At 48.0% G+C, this 21840-nt stretch overlaps 1 protein-coding gene across 1 annotated transcript in view; it reads right to left on the reverse strand.

The window, feature by feature from the left end:
- ABHD2 (abhydrolase domain containing 2, acylglycerol lipase) overlaps positions 1-9264 on the reverse strand; it is a 42444-nt gene extending 33180 nt beyond the window's left edge. Inside the window, exon 1 of the mRNA XM_049812118.1 lies at positions 9209-9264. The gene's annotated coding sequence lies outside the window, so the exon portion shown is untranslated. The remainder of the gene's footprint in view (positions 1-9208) is intronic.
- Positions 9265-21840: the final 12576 nt, after the last annotated feature.

Below are 21840 nucleotides of genomic sequence, written 5' to 3' on the forward strand. Positions count from 1 at the left end.
CCAGTTCTGAGCTTCACAGTAGAAGGGAGAGAAGAGCAGGCTACAAAGCCATTTATTGTTCTAGTCAGCAAATTACATTGGCATCATGTATCTCAATGAAGAGTTTGAGTACAATGTTCAGCTCTAGCACATTACCTCACTTCCATACTTAGTAGACTTTCACCAACACTACCATCAACTGCATAGAAGACAACAGGCCAACTGCAGCAATGGCTTCTCCAGGGAAGGTACAATCAGCAGAGGAGCAGACCAAGTTCCTGAACAATCGCTGACTCAGGGACAACTAGGTGCTTGAGCAAATCTTCCCCCCAGCTGAAACACCCAGAAGTTCTGTTGGCATCTTCCTTTCACTGTTTTATATAGAAAATTAACGGAGACACTGATACAAGAGTTATCCAAGACCTTCCTGCCACCTGGATTTTAAGCTAGTTTGCTATTTACAGCTTTCACATTATTAGTGAATTTGTTAAAAATAAAATTGGGCATGATTAGTCATTAGCATTTTGTATTTGTGACTCAATATAACCGATCCAACTAAGCTGTATCACCCTGAGAGTCTTCTCTCCCACATGATCTTCAGATTACAAACACATCTTTTCTGATACTTCCCTCATTTTAGCCTGTTGCTACCTTAAAAAAGCATACTAGCTTGGAGTTACTTTCAGAAAAATCAGCTGTTGGTAGACAGGATTATACTTTGACACTTGTGAACTACTGTTTTTCCATCTTAGACAGTCTAACTACACATTCACTGAACATACATACCTCAAACATGTGCTAGAGGGTCATGTATTTGTCAGGATCTTTACCTAAAAAGCTCAGATCAGTCTGTGTACAGCTAACATGAAGTTGGTACTGCTGTTGCAGTTGCACAGCTGTCTGCAGTGATTAACTAAGCAATGGATCTAGTCCAAGATGACTAGATTGGTAAACTCCATGCCCTATGGATCCAGCTGTGGCACTTCAGATACTTCCTTGAGAGTCTGTATTTCTGAAGACCTAAACAGACCCATCTCAGCCAGGGCAGATTTGCAGGGGCTGAGCCAGAGCACCCTGCTCTAAGATTTTAAGGGTTTAGCTTACCGAAATGGATTTGAGACCTCTGCCTCTAATCATGTAGGACAAATGCCTCCCTATTTATGAGCAGGGATGAGGTCACCTTGCTTCTGTTTTGTTAAACCCTTTTTGCATTGACCCAATAAACTTGTCTGTTTATGAAAAAGGACAGATAACCAGTGTTGAGCCAGTCAAATTTTAATCTAGGATCTCCTCTAAATGGGTCAGCATCAATATAAACATATGAACATTTGGTCTTTTCTGTATACAGAACACCAGACTCACTTTTAGCAGGCTAAACAAAATTAGGAAGAGGCAGTAAGCATACCACTGAAGCAATCAAGCCTGCCTTTTAATCCATCACAGGGTTTGAGGTCCACATTGAGGAACACAAAGAAGTTGAAGTCCTTGGGGCCAAGGATGTTATTTTGAAGCACCTTAAGTGTACAGTTCTTTTTTTAAAAAAAATCACTAAAAGGTATTACAGCCCCAAAGACTGACAGACTTTTCAAGCAATATTCTTAAGTGCCCCTTGTGACCAAGGACTAACTTTAAAATCAATCACTGGAAAGCAAGTGCTGGATTTGTGGAGTCTTTTAATTTGTCCTTTCATCACAGAATAAAAAGCTGAAAAACATGTTATAGGAAACACTTCAACATTACTGCTAACAGAGTGCACCTCACCTGTACAAGTATAATGAGAAAAAAACCATGTCTCCCTTTTCCAGACAGAATTAGAAACAAGTACAACAAAAGCCAGTAAAGCTACAGCAAATTCCTTATATATCCTTTCAAAAACACTGGGTTTTGGGAAAGCCATCAAGAATTTTACTTGTACAGTAAGTGAACTCACAACTGACAACAAATCTGAGACCTGCGCACATTTCTGTTCCAGGTTTACTGGGGAGAGGAGGCTCTTCCAGGGACAGAAGTCACTTCACCCTGTGACTCAAGGGGGCACGCGCAGGATTTGGTAACAACCAAGCATTACAGCTCCTCCACCCATGCCGAAGCAGAGCCTGACTCTGCATACTGGAAAGCCAACATTAAAAAAGCAAAGACATTAAAGGAAGCCACTCCCATAGGGTCCTTCCCTCAGGCCTTTTAATGAGCAAGAGACTCATTTCACTGAAGCATTAGAAATGCTTTGGGCTAAAGCAAAGATGCAGCTGTATGGAACTGCCCTCAGACAAGAGTAAAGGCAGCCTCTTTAAAAGGGGCTCCACTAGCAAGATATTTTATGCTCCATTACATTCACTGAAGAATCTTGAAGGAATGCTGTTTCCAGGAATGACAGTTTGATACAAAAGCCTCCTAGATGCCCTCCCACCAGTCAGCATTCTGGCTCACTAGTGCTTTCAGAGCTCAGCTGGACACCAAAACACTGGAGCATGCCTGGCCAACGCTGAAAGCCTTTAAAAATCCCCTTTCCTATCCTTCTACAGCTTCTACCAAGTAGTGTAATACCCTCTCTTCCCCACTAAGATTCAGAAGAGCCAAAGAGGCTGTTTCTAGACAGATTAAACAGACAGACTTCGTTAACTAACTTATCAGACATTTCTTGGACTAATTTATTTGTAGTGCCTGCTTGGGGACTAAAACTCTGAAAGCAAGTCTGCCAGACCAGAGGAAAGCAAAACACCCTACTTTAAAGAGTTGTGCCTAGGCAGATTCAGATCAGAAGTAATTTCTGCCCCCCTCCACTCTTTGAAGAGGGAAGAAGGAAGGCTGTTTCACTGAAGTTAGAATGTTTCCAGGAAATTAATCATCTTTAATATCAGCCAAAGCTAATGCCACTTCCAACGTGACAGGTCTGTCACTATCAGGTAAGATACTTAGAACCACGTTATGGAGAAGGGAACTTTATTAAGGAAAGGGTGGGAAGTCACAGCACTACAAAGGTTTTTAAATAAAGCCAAGTCTTACGCCAGCATATTATTTGAATCTCACTTCAGGAGGTGCACAGAAGTGTGTCACACTGTTGAGATTTCAATGGTTTAAAGGCAGAGGAAGATGTTTAGAGATCATCCAGATGAAAATATACATAGGAAACACATACACCTGGGAGAGACTCTGAAGCAATGTGTCTCGATGAGAAAGGCTGGCAGACTAAGGTTTTGTAAAGCACTGGAGGACAGTCTGAGGTCACACAAGCTACATGAGTACAGGAATCTGTGCAAAGGGAACCATGAAAAAACTCAAGCTATTGCACAGTCCGGTATCCTGCCTTTTACACAGCACTTTTTGTATAAAAGATGCTTTCATTTTTACAGAAAAGTGTTAAGCCTAAACTGCTACTTTAAGGTCTCAAAAAAATTACATAGATACAAGTATTTTAGGGCCACACCAGTACCATGCTTCATTGGTTTAGACACACAAAGCAAGGCATTACAATGCTTATTTTGAGACTGGCATCTAACCAGCCCAATCTTACCCCATGTAGAACCTCTTATTATCTTCAGCAGTAGCTCAGAAGAGAACACGTCAGAAGCAAATGCTGAGGTCATCTTGATGTATCACTCAGTACTCCTGTCCATTTAGAACAGCCAGCTAAGTCTCAGACCTCAAAGCATAGAGGGTATAATTAAGAATTAGCTGAGCACTTCAAGCACTTAAGCTTAGGTTTTCAGGAGATGTGGCCATGAGAGATAAAGTGTAGTCCTCGCCACAGTCATGAGGAGTCTGGTAAAGCCTACTGCAGTTCTGTCAAACATCTGACAGATTTTATCTCCAAATAAAGAGGGCATGCTGACATGTCCCATCACAAGGATGCTTAAAAGAACATTATTTGCACAGCACACAAGTCCTTGGTGCAAATCCCTCTGCCTTGTGCAAGAGCCAGCACCCAGGCCAGGATTTGGCTGGTTGGCAAGTATACAAAGCAGCAGGTACTGTTTACACCATGTTCCAACAAGAATTTCTTGGCTGGTGCCTTCACTGGAATTTGACCTTTTCATCAGATACAATAGTTGGCTCATATACTAAATTTAGAGGTACTGTGAGGTTACAGGGACAAAGTTCATAGCACAAGGTACCATCAGCACAGCCAGAAAGACAGGTGCCTTTAACTGGAGCTTTTTTCCTTTTTTGACTTTGATAAGTCCTACACCATCAGAGCAGAAGCCAAGCACCTAAGAGGGCTGAGTGTACAAGCCAAGGCAGCTTGCTTAAGAAAGCACTTGAGAATAATTCCATAGCCAACAGGGCCAAAGACTCTTTAGGTCTTTCACTTCCCCAAGAAGGCCAATTTACAGACAAATGAGCCCTGAATTTCACTTCCTTCTGACTACAGGAACTGCTTTTGTTTCTTCACAATATCATTTTAACTGCTCAAAATTGTTCTACTGCATCACAGGCAGCTTTTGTGTATTATTTAAGAATGCTGCTATATAGACTCCCTGTATGTTACCTGATCTGGTCCCTGTTTGACACAGATGGATTGAAAAACACTGTATTAGCTTTTATTGCACACACCTAACGTACAAGATTAAGACAAGACAAGGCTCTGATGACTCCACAGAAATCAATTCATTGCATCTTATCTTATAGGAAAGGCTTATGTTATTTAAGCAAACATAACTATTCGATTACTGCAGAGACTTAGGACTTGTCACACCCTAACTACTCACTGCCTTATGGAACTACAGGGCAGAGCTTCAGGTCCTTGTAGAAGAGGTCAAACTTATTTTTAAGTACTGAGGGAGAAGAAATACTGGTTAACACCTTTCCACAGTCTTACAGTGTTAGCAGGTGTCACTTACCTACCACATAACCCTGTGTCAGTGGGCAGCATTAAGCTCAAGGGAAGAAGCGGAATAAACACATCGCAGAGAACCCAACAATCCATGCTCAGTAGTTGAGGCAACATGCTACTAGCATCAAGCCACAGATAGCTAAGTGAGCTAATACAAACTGCATTACAGACTTAAACCCCCATGCAAAAGTATGCTCTATTCCTTCACTATATTTTGAAACACAGCATCATACTGTTAAAGCCTCATTTACCCTCAGACTCCAAACCCTCCATACCCACCCTGTCACAGAGCTCAGATGTACACATCAGAGGAGCAGCCTAAAGTCCAAGCACATCACAGCTGTTTGCTCAGCTACAGGGTGCACAGCTAAGTGGGGAGCATGCTCCACACCAGATTAGGTGCACAGCAGGGAAAGACCACCTATCACCAAAGCACAAGTTAAGACAGCTAAGAGAACTTTATTCAAGACTGGTCCAATTCAAGCAGTCTGAAAACACCTATATCTGAACATGATCAAAAGCTGAGGTGCCACTTCACTCTGAGGTCTTCAAACACCTTGCTTCCCACCTCCCCCCCCCACCCCCAACAAGCAGCTCTGCTCCACAGCAGTACAGAAGATTTGCAGAGTCATTCTCTCAGTCTGTCCAAGACAGACAGAAGGTTCATGCTAGAGAAGTTTAATTCACATAATTACATTAAAAATGGGAACAACATTTCAGGACAAAAGAACCAAATACAAAGATACAGGACCTGACCAACACACAGCTACCACTACTGCAGAATACTCAAGTTTTATCAGAATGCCGATTAAAACAAAGGTTTTGGAGCAGTCACCAGCAACTCAAAAGTTTGAAGAGCTATATTGCCCACTCTCCTGTTGAATCCGAGTGTGAGGTTAGGGATATTACGGGCACACATCTTAGGACATTTTCTCCTTACCTCTTACAAGGATGTTCACTGTAAATGACTGTGCATCTGCTTATTTCACTTTGTGCAATCTTTCATAGTCACATATGCCCAACCAACACTTCACAGAACTGGGTGTTCCAGTTAAGGGACAGCCAGACTTGAATACCCTCAGCATAATCTTTCTGGAACCCTCATCTCTATGCAAAAGCATCTTTGAAGATGTAAGTTTAGAAGCAGGACAAGTTGTTGAACAGTGAACCAACCCCTCACTAGCAGCCAGTCACTCATCTGAGCTGACCCTCTCCATAAGGAGCCTATATTACACTAAGTAGTCAATGCCCTCAATAGGGCTGTAGCTCAATTATTAGCAACTCGTGTTTGCAGGAGCTCAGTCCATATTAGCAGAGGAAGTTGTCATTGCCATTTTAGTCAAACTGAACCCATGATAATGAGAAACTCAAGCATTTCTCAACAGCAGAGTAAGTGCTAGGCAACTGCACTTTGGCAATCTAGAGATGCAGATGAAAGTCTTCCGTACATTGCAAAGTATCACACTTCCTTCCACTGCCATTACCTCTAACAGAGCACAGGCACAAAGAAGTTTCAAGCACCTGTTTTGTACAGAACTGCTTTGCACATTTTGAACTACTGCTGCCTAATGCTGGCAGAGTAAGGCTGGCAGTCAGAGACAATCTTTATTATGAAGTCAACTGATATAGCTGGAGAAAAGAGAAGCCCTTGGACACACAAGCCTTCCTAGAGCTAAAAGAGGCTAAGACAGCTGCCTGACTAGGTTAGCATCATTGCCACCCACATATGTTGGGCAAGCAGGACTTTGCTCTCCATAAGGACGGACTGCCCTTGCACATTGAAATTAAATCAATTGTTTGGTACTGGACTTGATCAGCTGAGTTTGATCAGATTTTTTAACCGCATTTAAGCTTAATCTTCACAAGCTATTTAGGCTGGAGAAGGGCAAATACTTGCACAGAAGTTCAGTTGATCTATAGTACACATTAAGAATAGCAATTTAGCGCTGTAACACATCATGAAATACGATCTTGCAGAGAAACTCAAAAGTGTAGATGAAGAAGACTCCAATATGCTAACCAAACTATGATGATTTAGACTTTTGCTGAAAAGTCCAAAACACCAGTTTCAGGCTGACGTCTGCATCTTTCAACAGGAATTACAAGCACTAGAGACCCCAGAACACACCCCCCTACTTGAGACTTTGCTAAATCCTGTTCTTTATTGACAAGTTCTGGCACTGCCAGAGCTGGCAGCATGAAAGTAAGGATGAAGAACCTAGAGATAGAGATCAAGAAAGGGGAGTAACAGAGCAAGGAGAATCCAACAGCACCCAGGACATTTCCATCACTGAGTGAGGTTAAACTACAACTACAGAGGGTTTGAATCACTGCTCTAAAGCCACCATTTTCTATAGCACATCAAATTACACCTAAAAATACAGTTGGAACTTAGAAGATTTGGATAACCTCTCCATATGCCTGTATCAAGGACAAGTGATGTTATTGTGCCACCTTTCCTGCCCAATACCACATCCCAGAACAGTGACTATTTCAGCACGTTAATCTCTGGGTTTTCACATGACAAGTTTAATAATGCAGCTTTATGAAACTCTAAGAGACTCAGCTGCTATTCATTCCCTGAATAGAAAAAATATAGCTTTTTCAAGAAGAGTAGAACAAATTAGTTTTTAAGTTTAACTTCTTCACAAACAGTTTTGCAAGATGGAAGGTTTTATCCCCAACCTCCACATCTTTTCCACCCCTAGAAAAGACAGTCTAGCACAATCTTAGGTCAGCCTCATCCTCTATGCAGCTAATTCGCTCAGTAACAGAGGACCTCACATGCAAAAGCTGAAATACAACTTCTTTAAGAATAAGGCAGGAGAATAGAAGAACCCAAACATTAGCTCTTAGTTATTTTTTAAAAATCCTTCCTGTTCTCTTGACTTTGACACCAAAATAAACGATAGCTAGACTAATAAGAAAGGCTGCACGTACACTGATCCAAGAAGAAACAACAGAATTTATTCAAACTTCTCTTGTAATATGAGAACTAAGCAAGCATCTAGGAAAGAAGGTAAGTAGATGAACCAAGGAAAGATAATAACAGAACAACCAAAGACTAGTTGTCAATAACAAAACACCCTGCACAGGAAGTTACCATTATCAAAGAAGGTCTGAAAATGAGATACCACAAATGCAAACAGCTGAACTGTGTGTTCTGCAAACACCATATCAGTGGGGACTAGAACATGTCAGCCTAAGCAATATTACAAACATGGCTGAGCATGATAATCATTGATAAACAAGGCATGTAAGCTGAACACACTGTACCAGTTAGCTAATTGATAAGCCACAAACATTTGTTACAGAAGGAGGCACCAGTGCTGTGGAAGCCAAACAGCAATCTGCAAGAGGGAGGCAGGAATCTTTAGTACTTACCCCACCAGTGACAATTGTGCCTCCACAATAAGAGGAAGCCGTTATGAATTCTCTGAAGAGACCTGCATGAGAGCACAACTACAGAATGCAGTCCCTCCAACCACAACTGTGGCAATAAAGCTGCTGCTAACATACCGCTTTTAAAAAGTTAGTGTCAGGTGAGGGATTTCACCAGCTGGAATACGTCAACTGTGACAGATATATATACCCATCCTGTGCTGGAGTAAATCGGGAGTTATACATGAAGTAGCAGAATGGAGTAGATAGAGTCCTGTCACATAGGCTAACAAGCAGGTATACAGTACACATCAACAAAAGGAAGTCTAAAGTTGTTGCAAAACGCTAGTAGCAGTGTCAGGACCTAGGAGCACGAGTTACAGAGGAGAAAAGCCTCATTTAGGGGGAGCAGCGTGACCTGACAGACATCAGCCAGAACTCACCTGGCTCTAACTCACACAAGTATCATCTCCTCAGGACCTCAGCTCCCCAGCAGCATAGGATTGCTTCCCACCTCAGCCATCACTCCCTGTCAGCACAGGCTGCTCACACCACTGCTTTTCTTGCCCTGCACAACCTCACACCTCCACGAGGCAACGGGGAAAGGCCATCACCACACCACCAGCTGCACAGACCTTCCAACCCCGGCAAGAACCGAAAGGAGAGGCACCGGGAGGCGACCAGACCACAGGACACCACAGCCAGGCCAGGCTGAACCCCCACCCCAGGGCTACTCGCACCTCCGCCCCAGGAAACAAAGACATAATGCAAGCCTGCTGCAGAAAACAAACAGAAAGAAGGCGGCTGGGCGGGCACGGGGAGCCTGAGGCCGGAGCGGAGAGGAGCGCCGCTGACCGCTCAGCACCTGACAGACCCGGCCGCGGGGCAGCGACCGGACGGCCAGCAGACGCCCCGCGCCCCCGCGGGCCCCACAATGCTGAGAGGGAGGGAGGGAAGCCCAGCCGCCGCCGCCGCCGCGCTGTGGGGAAGGGGCTGCTGGAGCACCGCCGACCTCACCTGCAGGCCCGGCCCGACTCGGCCACGCCACCGCCGGCAGCTCCCGCCGCCGCTCCCACCCGTCTGCACCGGCCCCGCTACGCGCTGCCCCTTAGCAACCGCCCTTGCCCTCCCATTGGCCGCGGCGCCCTGCCGCTCCCGCCCATGCCCTCGCGCGGATTGGCCGGAAGGCGAGCTGAGGGTGGGAGCGCGCTCCAGCCGGACTGCAGAGGCGCCATTGGCTGGTGGAGGCGCAGCGGGGCGGGACACTGCGGTTCTGTTGGCTTGGGCGCCTCTCAGTCAGGCGGAGGGCGGTGATTGGCGTGGCGGACGGGGCGGGGCTGCCGGCGCCTCTGGGGAGCCGCGGCTACCGCCGCCATGACAGTGCGGGGCTTCGACGGGGCGGCGGGCAGCGGCGGGAGGAGCTAGGGTGAAGCACCAGCCTCGCCCCTGGCCGCTTCCTGCTGCCGGACCTAGCACCCCTGCCGCGGGGGGGAGGCTGCCTGGGGAGCGGCTCCAGCTGAGGTGCACGTTCACCCCTCAGTGATGTGGGGCTTGGTCCTGAGGGCCAAAAACCCCGCTAGTGTGGCAAAGGCCGCTGATATTCCATCTAAGTGAGCCCAGGTGCTGAGTGCCGGTCGTATGATGACACGTTGCAGTCAAAAATTATTTAGGAATTCCAAATGGCGGCGGGGCCTGCAGTGTGCTGGTTTTGTTTTCTGTGGGCCCCCGGGCCACCTCTATGTGGCAAACCTGGCACTGGGGTGCAAGCTGGGATCACCTTGGGCCTTGCCTGCAGGGGCGAAGGGGTCTTCTCCCCCTGGCCCTCAGAGGCACACGAGTGCCCGCCTGGTTTCCTCCCACCAAGTGGGATGTGTGACAGGGGCAGCAAAATCTGCCGGGAGGTAGACGGAGCCTGACACATCTGGAAGGCACTGGAGGAAAACAAATAACACAAATGCCTGCAATACAATGTTTATAAACTTGCTTTTCTTGTAGCTTCCCAAAAGAGCCACATGTTACGTTGCTACGAAGTAACGTGAACTGTTCCTAACTATGTTAATGGTTGCTTTATATAACTGGATGGAAAAATCCTTTCCCTGATTTCAGACAGTTTGTTTCCTCTGTTTACTGGGAGTTGGAGCTTCCTACGTAGAGAAAGCTCTCAAGGAGCAAGTCACATTTTCCAGAGAGTTATGTATCTGGAGAGATGACTAACTGCTGTAGACTGAGTCACAGTGAAGAAGGGAGCTTTGAGGAAGGGCAGAGAGGGGACTGCTGAAATGGCCATGGCAGAACAGAAATAACAGCAGCTCTATGGCAAGCACTCCTCTTCTCTTTGCTTGCTACTGATGTGATCCCTTACCACTCAGTTAAACAAGAACTAGGTTCGTTATCTTCAGCTTTTAATTAACCTTGTGAAAATACCCAGGGTTTATGGTCGTTGCTAAATTAGTCGGAAACTCAGCTGGGCTGAAGTTTGGTATGTCTGAAGGCAGCTGAGTTATGTTTATGATCAAGCTATGAGATAAGCTTAGTAGATAAACTTCCGGTATCAGCTTCTTAACTAAGTATTTGAAGAATGTGTTTGAATTTGATTACAGAAAATTGCAGTCCAATTGACTCCAGGTGTACCTTGGCTCCTCACCATTGATCTAGGCAGGAAAACACAGATCTAGGCAGGAAAACACACCACAAACTGGAGCTGAGCCTCCAGGCAAGGCTTTTATTTTAAATCCTTGAGGCTGTTGGAGATTTCTCTGACCTGAGATAAGCTCAGCTATTAGAAGAGAGCTTTCTTAAGCATACCGTTACAAAGCAAACCAAAACTCTTAGTTGCCCACTTCTTGCTGAGAAAGAGTGAAACATAGGGTGGTCTTTTATATCAAGGCTACTCGGATACATCAGTGAGGAATGAAAACTGAGAACCTGAGAGGACTAACTGAAGAGGTGGCAGCACAAATTCACAGGTGGCTATGGCAGTGGGACCCCAGCTCCTGAGCTGTCTGCTTATTGCAGGAAGAAGGGATGTGGTGGAAAAGGTGCTGCGTCTCCAGAAAGGGAAGGAGGGACCGGTGCAAGTCAGTTGTTCTGAACAATGTTGGGGGGTTCCAGCTGCACCTTCTGTTGTGGGAGCAGAGATGGCTGGGAGGGAGCAAGCATGTTTTCTGAATACAAACCCAGCTTTGAGCTATTAAAACAGCTTGCGAGCCCTGGCTTGTAAAGTAAGCTGCCCTCCCTATGAGTGTGCAGAGAGCTGACGTTGCTGCGGCCAGGCGGGTGTGATGATGAGCACCGCAGGGCTGGTTGGTGTTGGGAGCAGTGGCGTGTGCGGGAGGTGGAGCGCTCTGGCCCAGAACCAGGAGTGAGGCTGTACCTCTTGCAGCAAACAGCTCACGCTCAGGAAATGCCATCTGAGCAGTAGCCCAAACCATCCCTTAAAGGAAGGGTGCTGGGAAGAGCCGAGCTTCATTCCCAGCCTCCTGGGGAGAGATTTGGCAGCTCCAGCCCAACAGATGCTTCTGTCTGATGTTACTGCAGAGAAGTGGAATGGGGGTGTCCAGGAACACCCTAATGCTTTGGAGACAGGAGGATCCCTCTTTGAGTAATGTGGCTACTGCAAAAGAGGCCAAATATATGTGCTGGAAACTGTAGGGACAGGAAAAACACACAGCTTTGCCTTGTGCTTTGGGCAGGCACTTACCTCTGTACAATGAGGCCAAAAAAAGGCTGATGATAATTTAACCTTTTTAAACCCAGCAATTGGAAAGGTACCAGGCAGAGAGAACACCCATGTGGTGCTGAGCCAGCCTGAGACACCTCCATGCAGCAACGTGGTGACGGTCACCTTTTGTTCTTCACATCCCTCTCTCTTTTGGCTGTTGCTGCCGCAAGAAACTCAAAGTCTTTTTCTGCTTCATTTCCCCTGGCCCAGCTTTTCTCCTGCTCAGCAAACTCGCTGTGTGCTGAAGGACTCCTGGGGACTTTGCACCTCTGAGGAAACCTTTTTGCTGGAGGAAACACTGGGGTGTTGATCTCTGTCATTGTAGCAGGAGCAAAAGGGAAAACATCTCTTAGGACGCGGTTTGATTGCCAGCTGAAAATAAGCTAAGTGCCTGTCAGTGACATGTGAGCACAAAAAACCTTTGCAGATGGAAATAAAGGCAATGCTTTTTCCTCTTTACCTGCTCTGCCTTCCCTGCAGTGCCAGCGAGGCACTGGCTTGCAGGCAGCAGAGCCATGCTGTTTGAGAGCCTGTTGGATCTGGATGTGCAGTGCTCTTTGGACTCTTAGGTATTTTCTGAAAATGGTGTCTAAAAGCGCAATGGGCACTTTGCAGATCTCAAAATAGACTAGCTTCTGTCCTGAGGAGCTGACAACGTAAGGAGACAAATGCCAGGGATGGAAGAACGGCTGCATCACACAAACCAGCCAGGGAGGTGGCACGTGGCCCACCTGCTCAGTACTTTTCCATCACATTCTCATTCAGCTGCTCCTTGGCAACTTCTAGCTCTGTCACCCTCCTCAAAAGCTTCTGCTCTGGATTTATTTAGCACGCTATTTGTTTCCTAATTATAGAACTTAACTGACTAACCTCAGCCCTACTGGGTTGCTGCTGCCCACCTTTTTGTCCCCTGTAGATCAGAGGCTCTTGTCTCTTCTTATGACTGAAGGCAGTTGCTAGAGACTTTCTGACTCTCTTTTTGGTTTTGTTTTTCTACTAAACCCAAGAGGGCTTTGACTACTAATACAGGGAGCTTCACTGATTATTTCAGAGCAGATGGGCTATTGCATTCCCAAATTCTTTAGGCCAAAAGAGAAATGCTGCTGGGATGAGCACTTTACTGGGCTGTACTCTGCCACTTCTGTCCACAAATTCCTGACAGCCAGCTCACTCCTTTTACCCCACGTCCAGCCAGAGCTGCTGGCTGGAGGAAGAGGTTTTGAAAACCACTCCCCGGCATCAGCAGTGCCACTGGTCCTGCTTCTGGATGCTCCATGACGCTTGAACACTTCCTGGCTCCACAAGCAGACTCAGTGCTCTAGGGGAAGGATTCGTCTGTATCTCCCTGAGATGAATCTGTGCCACAACACTCCGGAATTTTCCAGGGAGTCCAGTTAGGTGAAATGGCTACCTCTTGCACCAAAAGCTGCCAGGCTGAGCAGACCTGTTCCCTGCAGCCACCTCCAATGTCACCTCTTGTTCGCTTGCAGCCATTTCTGCCCCTTTATCACACATTTTGGTAAATCGAGACACAGCTGCAGAAGCCAAGTGGTGCTTTGGTGTGGCACCTGCCCCTAAAGCCATCTGCACAAGCAGGAGGGTCATGTGCAGGGGAGGCTGTGTGAGAGCAGCAGGTATCTGGCAGGCAGCGAGAGCAGGGAGAGGAGGTATGTCTGGTGGAAAGCAGGATGGATTGGAACAAATGAATGTAGTAAAGCCAGAAGGATGTATGAGCTTCTTCTGGAGTGTTTCCAAGATGTCATACTGAATAAAGGAAACTATTTGTCTTCTGTTAATTCTGAGTGGTCTGTCTGACATTTGCCATTATACTGTGTTCCTGAGGTTGGAGTTTGGAAACACTATGATTATCCAGCCTCAGAAAGCCAGTGAGGGAGACTGCTAAAGCCACATTTTTTTCAGTGGCTGCTTGTGAAATACTTCCTCTGGAAAAGTTGCCACAGAAGTAGTGGTACATGAGGAGAATGAAGCATTGCAATCGTGCATACTGAAATGCTTAGTGAACCGAACAGTGGGATCATCAGCCCCCTGTAAAAATCCAGTTTTAATATTCCCTAAGGAATGGTGAAGAGACTCTTTCTAGAGAGCAATATTTACGGAAATAAAGTGAGCAGAGGCGGAAGCTACTGCCTTATGCCGAAATAGTGGGAATCGGGATAGGTCTGGGAGGTAAGGAGCAAACAACTGTGTTTGGATGAGGGTGAGTATGAAAGAAACAGTTATGGTTGTGATTTGGGGGAAAGGGTGATGGTGTTAGGATGCAGAGAGCCAGAACTCTCTTTCCTGGAGGTGTAGAAGGATAGTGGAGGTGAGAGGAAACAGGCTTAATGAGGGGAGGTGGGTTGTGGGTGAGGCTGGTGGGAACCACAGGGATATGGTTTGTGGGGTAGGCAGGTGGGGAGGAGGCAGCAAGGAGCAGTGGGATGGGTGGGATGAAAGGCTAATCCAGAGCACCCTCATCTGCCAGATCCTTTCCTGGAGATGCAGTGGAAATCACAGCCAAATGGGGAAGGTCTGCTGCCACATCCAGAGGTGAGCTGGAGGTGACCACCCTCTTCCACGCACAAGGACCTGGCAGGCTGCAGATCAGCCTCCCAAGAAAACATAGCAACTGCAGAGCTATTGCTATCACTGACTCTGTTATCCCTCAAAATGGGTTCGTTTACCCAGTGTGCAAGCCAATAACACACAGAGTCGAGGTGTTTTCAAATTAACTTCATTGATGCGCATGAATGGGTGCCTGTTTGAAGACAGCACAACTTTGTCTCAAAGATTCACACATTTATACACTTAAGTAATATATATTCATTATTATTTCCCTTAATGATTGGTTCTTTCTTCTTTGCCTTTCATGTAAATTAGTGCACAGACTCTGTCTTCTTCTTTCATTGTCTTTTTTTGAGTAGGTGGTATCATGTGAGTAGGTGGTCAATGAGTCGGTGGCCGTGATCTCCCCCTGTAGGAATTACCTTTTACCTACTTCTAACCCTGTCTTGGCAGTTCCAAGCAGCTCTTCAAGGTCTGTTGATCAGACCACAATCTATTACCTTTTCTGACATAGACATAAAGCCCCATTGTCTAATAGTTAGTTCCTAAACCCTAAATCATGTCTACTTATTGTTTCCCTATTGTAAATATTAACTGATGGGTTTGTGTACAGGACTTTAGCAGCTCCCTGGTTATTTCAATCATATTATATACATTAACTGATAACAACTCCACGCCACTCCTCCAGCTGACCTCACCTGGCTTTCACAGGAGCAGCACTACCCTTTTGAAAACCCTGCCTGTACCACCACCGACTTAAATTATTGCATGAGCTGGAGGAAATAAACAGTGCTGCTGGCACTGTGTAATGATCACTTCTCTGGGCTGACACCACCATGGCTCACTTGCAGGCTCCATCTTGCAAAGCTGGTGTCTCAGCCTGTTGGAAATGATGTCTGATTTACCATGTCTGCTCAGAACAGACCAGCTTTAAGATCCTGATCCCCGAAGTTCCCATGAAGTCCATCCTTGGATTTGGCAGCAATGCCGCAGAAAGATTTTTGCCGGAGCTACGCAGGGCTGGACATGTAAGGCAGCGTTGCAGGACTGGGAGGATGCATGGCTGAATGATGGTGGTGGAGGTCTTCCTTCCTGATCAGCAAAGAGCTGCTGCCCCAGCGGAGGCTAGAGGGTGCTGTGCTGCAGGGAATGGGTGTCCTCCCTCCCCGCCCAGCATCCCTTCAAAGGCAGGTAAAAATTTGCGGGAAACGCTGCCTTTGAGCTGAGATGAAGACCAACGTGCTGGTTGTAGTTACTAACAACCTCCAAGGCTTTTTCAGACTAAAATATCAGCCCCATCTAGCTCATTAGTTAGCTCCCAGAAGGTGACATACAGAAAGGGTGGCTTTCCTCAGACGGGTGAAAAAGCAAAAAAAGAGGGGACAGAGACAGGAGTGGGGAAAAGGGGTGAGAAAATGAGGAACAGATCAGAAAATAAGAAGGAAGCCGAGTGGAACAAAACCAGAGAATAGAAGAATAAAGAAAAAAAATAGAAAAATAAAGACAATAGAAGATGAAACCAATGCAGAGGATCACATCAGCTCCTGTGTCCAATTAAGAGATTCAGACCTGCTGAATGATGAAAAGGGAGATTTGCTTGGGAGAAAAATCAAGGACCACCTCTTGCTTGTGGTAGCTGAGGCTGAAAAGCCCTCAGCTGATGGGGCAGGATCAGCTCCTGTTTACCCAGATGAGGTGTGGCTAATCCTGAGCCCAGCAAAGACCAGAGCTGAGGAGAGAGAGAACACGAAAGGGGGGGCACGGGAGACAGGGCTGTGTTTGTACAGCGGCTGACAGGCAGCTGCAAGTCCAGGCAAAAACACAACATGCTCCCAAACAAGTAGCTCTCTCAGCAGATCACTTCTTCCTGAAAAGCCTGCCAGCTAACCGCAGACAGCTAGAGTGAACGTGACTCCTGTGTGGGGCTGCACGTGCTCTGCAAAACACCGCCCTGCCACCCCGAAGCTGTGGTTGTGGGGTCACTGCCCTCACTGCTGGCAAATCTGCTCTGGCTGCCTGCAGCGGGTGAGGCAAATGTGCAGGCGTAGCTAGAAGAGGAGGAAGCACAGGTAGATGTTTTCTTATATTCCTAGGTCTTGCAGAAGACAACCTACCAGAAGTGAGAAGATGTAGACATGACAAAGGAGGAGGAAGACTGCAAAGGAGCCCCATTTCACAGCTACCCTAAAGGGACTGCACTAACTCTGGGTCATGGGCAGGTTCTGGTGTTCGTTGAGATGAGCAGCGTCCGTACAGTGTGGTGTGCTCACGAAGTCAGCCCTGCTCATGGAAATGAGTCACATAAGGTCTTGATATAGGTGGCCTCCCTCCTGTTTTCCTCCTCGAGCCTAAGGTGGGATAGCAAGGACTGGAAGGGAGCATCCTGAACTGGACATGGGTTGCCACACAAGCCCTTAATAATTGACCTGGCCCCACCATGCACACCGAAGGAGGTGCTGGGGCTGCATCCATAGGTCCCTGGGTAACATCTCCAGGAGACGCAAACAAATCTGGCCCAGAACATGGACCAAAGGGAATGCTCCAGCAAGATGCAAAGCTCTGTTAGGAGCAAAGAGGGGCTGTGAAACCCACATGTTTTCACTCACTGTATCTACTCTGGATGTCTCCAGCGAGAGCCACTGGTTTTACTGCTGGGGCTGTCAGGGCAGCAGCCCATTTCCAGCTGGGGACAAGTGGGGACTCAGCACTGGAGCTGGGGCTGTTTAATCCTCCAAGAGCCATGGGGAGGATGCAGAATAGGTGGGCTTTGCATCCAGTATCAACTGGGCCGTGGGGCAGGACAAGGAGGTGAGAGGGAACAGTGAAATGTGAAAATGCCTGGAGCGGATTTGATGGCAGAAGGCAAATCTGTTCGTGCTATAATAAAGGCTCCGGTGCAGGCTGGGCAAGGTAATTGGTGTCGTGGGAGATCTCACCGAGAAGGAGGGGTGATTGCAGAGGACATATGGGGTATGACTAACAGAATGGATGTCTTAAAAACACATTAGTATAAACTTCCCAGCAGGGAGGGAGAAGCACTTGGGAGACTTTACAAGGGTCTGATGCAAAACTAAGACCTAGGAAATCTCATTTGAAGGAAATTTGTAAAGCAGCCAGGGGATGGGTGGATACCCCTGCCCCTCAGGACACTCTTGTTCCTGCTAAGGAGCTCTTCACCTCTCCAAACAGTGTGTATGGAAACTGTATGGAGACATCTGTGGATGTGCAGAGCTATCAGCTGGCTTCTTGCCTGGGAGCTGTTGTCGCTGCTGACACAAGAGGTAGCACAGCCCCAGGCAGAGCGCTCGGGGAGGACGCAGCGAGCCCGGCAGTCCTGTGGCATCCCCTGCTCCGGCCTCATGTCATGCGCGTGCTGCCGCTGGGGCTGGCTACGTGCGCTCCTCCATGGAGGGTCTGGACGCCCTGACCAGGCAACAGCCCTGGTCGGGCCATGGCCGTGGCTCTCACAGATGGGTTTCATTCAGGACACATGTCTGGCTTGGAGCTTGTTTTCATTTCCTTTTGAGGAAAGGAGGAGTCATGGGAGAGGAGTGACTGAGAGGCTGAGCCGGCTCTCCTGGACACGGACCTCGGTGCCAAACGAGCTCCTGCTGCGGTTTCCGCGGCGGCTCTGGAGGCTGCAGCCCAAGGGGCAGGAAGCGACGGAGAAGGAGCTTCAACCGGTGTGCCAGCGGTGCAGGATCCGTCCAGGATGGGAGAGAGATTGTATTACAAAGGCGAGGCTCTGATGGGTCTCAGGGTAGGGGGGATGGATGGCTCTTTGCCAGCACAGGGGCTCCTGCAGCAGCTCCAGCTGAAGGCACTGGGCACCAGGAGCTTCCTCCCAGAGCAGAGGTCCTACAGGAGCCAACGTCCTGCATCGATGGTCATCAGCCACCCCACACAGGGGCACAACTGATTCCAGGTGGCCTCTGAGAGCTGCTTTGGTCTGCAGGAACCAAGGGAATAAGGAGTCATCTTTGAGGTGTGATCACCCCAGATGCCCCCATGGGGTCTGGCATTTGTGCGAGAGGGAGGGAGGTGTGCAGGGACCTGTGCTTTCCTGCTACAACCAGCCATAGATGTGGCTACTGGAGTGTGTCTTAAAAGGCCCCAAATATGCCTTTCTTCAGGAAGAAAGGAATCCCAGAGCTGTGGCAGATCTCCCCTTGCCTGCTAGGCCCTGGGGGATCAGAGCAAGTGGGAGGCACGGAGAGGGTAGGACGGGCAGAGTTCAAACCTTCTCATTATGCTCTGAGATACAGAGATCAAAAGGCAACTTAACAAATTAATAAGGCCTCTGCCTGGGCAGAGCCTCTCCCCAGCACGGATGGGCGGGAGGGGAGTGTGCTGTAATGAGCAAACAGCCTCTTCTTCACCAGCCAGTAAGACAGGTTCTGAGCTCCTTGCAAACACCGTGGCCCAGCTCCTTAGAGTTCATTAGTGTTGTTACATATTCATATAGCATTAGCACCATCAGGGCTGTGATGTTTAATCAGGCTGCGAGCTTGCCTTGAGCCCTACAAGTCTTTGAGGACCTTCCATCAAACGTATGCCAGAAGCACATGCACCAGATTAGTGGCTTGAGTGAGGGAGGGGTCTTGTGAGTGTGATAACAGGACAAGGATCTGTCCCTTGCCACAGAAACCTGGGTTATCAGAGGAACCTGGATGATAAAGTTATCAAGTACACAATTTAGTGCTTTGTGTCAACCCAGGAGCTTGCCAAGAGCTTCCTGAAAAAGAACAAAAGAGCCATGGCTTATCTGCCTGCAACATCTGCTCCGTGCTCAGGCACAGGCAGGCTGCTTGCCACTGCTAATCCATGAGTGGTTTCGATTGTGCATCACTGCGTACCATGGAGTGTCGGTGTTACCGGATGGGTGCTTTCAACCAACGGGCTAGAGACGGGCAAGGCAAGTCTGGGATGCGGGCTCTGCTCCATTTGTCCTGGGCAGTCCTCTGAGCTGGGCACTGCAGGGAACTGCCACCACCACCACCACGCAGGGCTTGAGTCCTGGCCACTGGTTGGTGCTGATCCATCATCAGCGGGGAGTCAGCTATTTCCCGGGGTGATTCCTCCTACAGCAGATACGAATGACCGTTGGAAATGCTGCTGTTACCACTAGCTATTGAGGAGGTATGTGTAAGAGGCCAAGCCCACGTGCCTACCTTTTAGATGGACAAAATTAAGGGAGACATGTCCTTCCCTCAAGTTCCTCCAGCCCTTGGTTTCCCATCTGTCAAATGAAGATGAAGGCAACACCTTTTCTGTTGGAGATATGCATGGATAAATCCTTAAAGTCTGCAAAGCACTCCAATTCAGAGAAGAGGGATTATATAAAGGTGCTTATATTAAGTACCTTACACAGACACCAGCTCTAAGATGGATATAATCTTGTTTATTGAGGTTAGAGCAAAGGACTTGAAGTTAAACTGGCTAGGATCTCATCTGAGCTCTGATACAATCAGCAGTGGGAATAGAGCAAAACTGGGAGCCAGTGCTGCCCTTTGCCTTCTTCCTTTTAAATCACAAAGTTTTATGTACCCTGAAGGGCACTTGGTGGGTGTACTGAGCTTTCCATGCCCTGAGGATATTCAGTATCTAGGTTTCTTCAGACAGTCCTGAAGTTCCTCGTACTGAGACATTAGCATCCCTAAACATAAAGCCTGATTTTAAAGGAACTGTTGCCCTTTTGGTGGAAAGGGCAGAGAGTGTGGAAAGCTTTTTTTCTCTAGAAAATAAACAGAGAAGTCCAGCTACATGCAAGGATTGTCCCAGCCAGTGGACGTATTCTGCAGCCGTTAGAAACCATGCACTGGCATGCCAGCAGGCAGTGACGCTGGCTGGGGCTGCAGAAGGTTAGAGATGCTGGCACTGAGCACTTGGTTATCCTGTTAGAAGGATTGGGAGCAGACTGGGTCTTAACCCTCTGCGACAGTGCCATGGATCGCTTCTCCTTCCCACTCGGAGTGGCTGACACGTGTGGCAGGATGGGAGGCTTGATCCCACAGGGCAGGAAACCTTCCCAGGACCTGTGCTGTGGCCTGAACCACAACCTCTGGCTCTAGGAAAGAGCTGTGCCTGCAGGGGATGGGGCTGGGTGTTTTTGGGCCTTGCATGCTGGGGTGAGGGAGGAAAACCATGTTGCAGGGAGAGTTGTGGGAGTGTTTCGGGTGGGGAATCCCTCTGGGGTGTAACAGCGGCTGCCTTTCTTTTGAGATAAACCGAAGCCAGTGAAATCCTTTATACAACAGATAGCTGAAACAATAGGGGCTGCCACCCAAAAAAAGATTCATGTTGAATTGGGACTTTGCTGGGAGTGGGGGAGTGACATTGCTGGGGGCGGGGGGTGGGAGGGAGGTCCCGTGGGTCAGAGGTGAGTGTCTGAGAGGGAGTGGAGAGAAGGAACATGAAATCCTGGTGATATTCGAGCCATCACCGCAAACTCATCAGCTGTGAGATGCACCCTGGCCAGTTTTATGGCGAATGAGGGCTTTATACTTGAACAAGGGGCAGGCTGTGTATTGTTCGCCTCCCTCGTTCACAGGAAAACACCTTTGTATAAGCCTGGAAATACAGAGGATTGCATCAGAGAAACATGCAGCCCCATTACCTATTTTTCTCTTTATCAGCCCAGCTACGGGAACCAGGATATCAGCTATCTGCACAGCTCAGAAAGGGTTACGGCACAGCAAAGCCTGGCAGATCTCCATGCAGAAGAAACCAAACCAGTGGTAAATCCTGCTATAACGAGGCCTAAGTAGTCCTTGCAGAAGGGAGTGAAATTATGCCTGACCTTCGACCTACCCAACTCTTTCAAGTAGAGCCATCCCTTGCGAAAACTTGGCAGTTATATGAACCGGGGGTGTGGTGTTCGCCTGTGGGGGCTGTCTCCATTCCTGGCTGCTTCCCTGTCCTTGACAGGTTGCTCCTCTCCCTTCTCTGTCTCTCATAGCCAGAGCTTCCCTCTTCCAGCTAGGACAGCGGGGCTCTTCCCAACCCCGATTTCTCATTGGGATCCCCTGCTCCATCGCAGGTCTCCATTCAAAGAGCCACCGGTGCCTCCAGGAAGCGCCGTCCCTATGGAGAGAATAGCTCCGCCTGGCCTCCACTGCTTGCTTTTTAATGTCCTTTCCCATGCACGTTCCTCGGGACATCGGCATTCATGCCCCTGGGGACAGAAGGAAAACATTTTGCTTTCTGTTTTTAGAGAGGCTGATGATTTTTCTGCAGCTCCCTCTGGGTCTCGCATCCTCTCCGAGACCGATCCAGGCAGTAGCTCCTCAAGAGGCTGAACAAACACCCTTGTCCTAGTTGCTTGTGCACAGGCCTGGGAATCTTGCCCTGCGCTCTTCCTGCT

This window comes from Accipiter gentilis, chromosome 10 (genome assembly GCF_929443795.1).
Source record: "Accipiter gentilis chromosome 10, bAccGen1.1, whole genome shotgun sequence".
Taxonomy (NCBI): domain Eukaryota; kingdom Metazoa; phylum Chordata; class Aves; order Accipitriformes; family Accipitridae; genus Astur; species Astur gentilis.